The sequence below is a fragment of the Equus asinus genome, chromosome 6, assembly GCF_041296235.1.
Source record: "Equus asinus isolate D_3611 breed Donkey chromosome 6, EquAss-T2T_v2, whole genome shotgun sequence".
NCBI classification, from domain to species: domain Eukaryota; kingdom Metazoa; phylum Chordata; class Mammalia; order Perissodactyla; family Equidae; genus Equus; species Equus asinus.
The window spans coordinates 4,737,501-4,742,384 of NC_091795.1; positions in this window are offsets into that span (position 1 = coordinate 4,737,501).

A 4,884-nucleotide genomic window follows, 5' to 3' on the forward strand; every position below is an offset into this window, starting at 1 on the left:
CGGGAGAGCACAACATCACCACATCGATCGGCAGCATAACGCGAGGGACCCCCGAGCAAGGGAAGGCCGGCGAGGACAGCGAGCGGAGGAGCCTGCTTCAGCCTCACCGACCCCCATCCTCCTCCAGCAAGCGCGGGCGATGACCCCAGGACGAGAACGCCTGACACGCACTGGCACGGAGCCGGCGGGATGGGGTAAGTCGCGACCGCACCCGGGTGCCGACGGCACGGAGTGCACGTGGTAGAGGACCCCGCGCCCCTAACCCCGCCGCCCTCGGGTACCAGAGACCGGAGGTGGCACCACGGTCGTGGGGACTCCTGGAACGCACAAGAGCCGGCGCGCACGCCCCAGTGGGCGGCTCAAGCGGCGGGGGTGGAAACGGGCGTCCGGTTCTCGGCCTGAGCCCGGAGACCTCCCCGCACACGCATCCAGGCACCCAGAAGCTCTCGGGCGACTGTCACCCGAGCAGAGCGTGTCAGCACTTATCTGGCGGCACAAAACCACCCATTCGGGGGCAAGAATCGCCGCGCCCGGAGACGGGGCCCACCCACGGATCACCAGGGGAACCCCTGGATCACGGCCATGGCCACCAGACCCCAAGCACGACCCCATCGCCACCAGGCCTGGAGCTCCCGGGGCCATCTGGTCGACCCCAGAAGTGTGGCGGCAGGGGGAGCCGGGGACAGCCTCCCGGGGCCGCCCGTGCGGGCCGGGACCGGTCAGTCCCTCCCTCTGATCGCCGGGTCAGGACTTAGAAAAGACTTCCGCGGAGGTGCCTCCGGCGACCGGGCCCAGGACGGGACCGTGGCTCCTGTCCCTCAGTCGGGGCTCTACCTACGCCTCGAGCCGGCCCCCTCCCACCTCCGGACAAAGACGTGACCCGCGAAACTCGGAGAGAGAAGTCCGGTCTGATGGCCCGGACCCACCCCGGGCATGCGTCCGGACCGGGGACGCCCTCCCCGGCCCGCCCTCGAGGGCTCCCGGGGCCGGTCCACACTCTTCTCCAGGGCGGGACTTGGACAAAAAACTGCCACGGAGGAGGAGGCATCCGAGGACCGGGCCCGGTCCCCACCGCCAGAGCCGGTCGACTCGGAAGACCAGTGGGGAAAAGGCCAGCCCGGCGGCCGAGCCCGTCGCGCCCTCCACAGGCCTCCCCCGCAAGGCCCCGGCCGGTCGCCCACCTCCGGAGCGGGGCGCGGAAAAGGGATCGGCGACGCGGAAGGCCCGACCACCGGACCGCCCCCGGGACGACGGCCAGGCACGGGACGAACTCCCTCTCCCATTCCCCCGCGGCGGCCCCCCACCCCCTCCCGGGGACGGAGGGGCACCGGTGGCTGCTGGTCGACCCGTCCGGGAGGCCCCACACCCCGGCCAGCACCGGGTGGCACGGCGACAGCCACCTCCCTCAGTAGCCTGCACCTCCAATCTCCGGCGAGCGGGCATCGCGCTCACACCCCGGCGCCACCGGGCCAGATCCCGCCAGCGACGCCGGTATCCCGGGACTCTGCCTCGGTCACCGCGGCCGAGTCCCGTCCCTTGGCCCTCGTCGCAGGAGCTCCGGAGGAAAGAGACGATATAAAAGCGGCCGCCAGGTGGCACCCGGCAACCGGCGACCGCCTCAGCGGGACGGAGCCGGAGCCCGGGCCCGCCAGGGCGCACAGCCGGGCCGCCGGGCCGCCCGATCCCATCCCGGCGCCCCCTCGGACCCAGACTCCCAGCCCAGTGCGACCCCGGGGCGTCCACCCGCGGGCTCCCGGCCGCCAAGGCACAGCCCCAGCTGCAGGAGGGGGACCCGGAAAAGGTTTCTCGGGCGCTCACCGGGAAGGGGACGGGGAGAGTTCCCCCGGAGAGGCCAGGGGGCGGCCCGGGCTGGGCTGGGCCGGTGCGGCCGGGAGGCCGCCGCTTCCCGGAGCAGCCGGAGCGCCCCCGGGGCTCCCGGGAGGACTTAGAAAATCAGGGCGGGCGGGGACGGTCAAACCGAAACCAGGCACGTCATCCGAGAAGGACCGTGATGACGGGAGGAGGAAAGCTTTCCAGCCCAGAGGGTCTGTCGAAGGCAGGCGGAGAGTATACCCACTGAAACTGACGAAGATGGGCAAAAGAAGCTAGCTCAGGCGCGGACATTTAAGGAAATAAAAAAAAAGCACGAGGGCGTGGAGAACTGGGGAAAAAACAACACTGAGAAATCTACCCTCTGAAAATGACGAAGATGGGCAACAGGGGCTGGTTAAGGTGGCAATCTTTAAGCAGAAAACACACACACACACACACAAGCGCATAGAGACCTGGGGAAAAAGCAACGCTGAGAAATCTATCCTCTAAAACTGACGAAGATGGACAAGACAGGCTAGGTCAGGTGGCAATTATTAAACAAAAAATAAAAAACAACAACAACAACAAAAGAACACTGGGGCGTGAAGATCTGGGTAGAAAGCAACACTGAGAAATGTACCCTCTGAAACTGAAGAAGACGGGCTACGTAGGCTAGCCCAGGTGGGAATGTGTAAGCAAAAACAAAACACAAGGGCGTGCAGACCTGGCAAAAAAGCAACAGTGAGAAATCTACCCTCTGAAACCGACGAAGATGGGCAACACAGGCTAGCTCAGGTGGCAATTTTTAAGGAAAAATAAAAGGAAGTGCATGGAGACCTGGAGAAAAAGCAACACGGAGAAATCTACCCTCTGAAACTGACGAACATGGGCAACAGAGGCTAGCTCAGGTGGCAACCTTTAAGCAGAAAAAAAAAAAGACACAAGGGCGTGGAGAGCTGGCGAAAAAGCAACACTGAGAAATCTACCCTCTGAAACTGAAGAAGATGGGCAACAGAGGCTAGCTCAGGTGGCAAACATTAAGCAAAAAAAGGAGAAACACAAGGGCGTGGAGACCTGGGGAAAAAGCAACACTGAGAAATCCAACCTCTGAAACTGAGGAAGATGGGCAAAGGAGGCTAGCTCAGGTGGCAATCGTTAAGCAAAAGCAACACACAAGGGCGTGGAGACCTGGGGAAAAAGCAACACTGAGAAATCCAACCTCTGAAACTGAGGAACATGGGCAACAGAGGCTAGCTCAGGTGGCAATCACTAAGCAAAAGAAACACACAAGGGCGTGGAGACCTGGGGAAAAAGCAACACTGAGAAATCCACCCTCTGAAACTGACGAACATGGGCAACAGAGGCTAGCTCAGGTGGCAACCTTTAAGCAGAAAAAAAAAAGACACAAGTGCGTGGAGAGCTGGCAAAAAAGCATCACTGAGACATGTACCCTCTGAAACTGACGACGATGGGCAACAGAGGCTAGCTCAGGTGGCAATCGTTAAGCAAAAGAAACACACAGGGGCGTGGAGACCTGGGGAAAAGGCAACACTGAGAAATCTACCCTCTGAAACTGACGAAGATGGGCAACATTGGCTAGCTCAGGTGGCAATCCTTAAGCAGGAACACACACACACACACACACAAAAGCGCGTAGAGACCTGGGGAAAAAGCAACACTGAGAAATCCACCCTCTGAAACTGACGAACATGGGCAACAACAGAGGCTAGCTCAGGTTGCAACCTTTAAGCAGAAAAAAAAAGACACAAGGGCGTGGAGAGCTGGCGAAAAGGCAACACTGAGAATTTTACCCTCTGAAACTGAGGAAGATGGGCAACAGAGGCTACCTCAGGTGGCAATCGTTAAGCAAAAGAAACACACAGGGGCATGGAGAACTGGGGAAAAAGCAACACAGAGAAATCTACCCTCTGAAACTGACGAACATGGGCAACAGAGGCTAGCTCAGGTGGAAACCTTTAAGCAGAAAAGAAAAAGACACAAGGGCGTGGAGAGCTGGCGAAAAAGCAACACTGAGAAATCCACCCTCTGAAACTGACGAAGATGGGCAACAGAGGCTAGCTCAGGTGGCAAACATAAAGCAAAAAAAGGAGAAACACACAAGGGCGTGGAGACCTGGGGAAAAAGCAACACTGAGAAATCCACCCTCTGAAACTGAGGAACATGGGCAACAGAGGCTAGCTCAGGTGGCAATCGTTAAGCAAAAGAAACACACAGGGGCGTGGAGACCTGGGGAAAAAGCAACACTGAGAAATCCAACCTCTGAAACTGATGAACATGGGCAACAGAGGCTACCTCAGGTGGCAATCGTTAAGCAAAAGAAACACACAGGGGCGTGGAGACCTGGGGAAAAGGCAACACTGAGAAATCTACCCTCTGAAACTGACGAAGATGGGCAACAGTGGGTAGCTCAGGTGGCAATCCTTAAGGAGGAACACACACACACACAAAAGCGGGTAGAGACCTGGGGAAAAAGCAAGACTGAGATATCCACCTTCTGAAACTGACGAAGATGGGCAACAGGGGCTAGCTCAGGTGGCAAACATTAAGCAATAAAAGGCGAAACACACAAGGGCGTGGAGACCTGGGGAAAAAGCAACACTGAGAAATCCAACCTCTGAAACTGAGGAACATGGGCAACAGAGGCTACCTCAGGTGGCAATCGTTAAGCAAAAGAAACACACAAGGGCGTGGAGACCTGGGGAAAAAGCAACACTGAGAAATCCACCCTCTGAAACTGACGAACATGAGCAACAACAGAGGCTAGCTCAGGTTGCAACCTTTAAGCAGAAAAAAAAATGACACAAGGGCGTGGAGAGCTGGCGAAAAGGCAACACTGAGAAATCCACCCTCTGAAACAGAAGAAGATGGGCAACAGGGGCTAGCTCAGGTGGCAAACCTTAAGCAAAAAAAGGAGAAACACACAACGGCGTGGAGACCTGGGGAAAAAGCAACACTGAGAAATCCACCCTCTGAAACTGAAGAAGATGGGCAACAGAGGCTTGCTCAGGTGGCAATCTTTAAGCAAAAAAACAAAAAACAAAAAACAAAAAA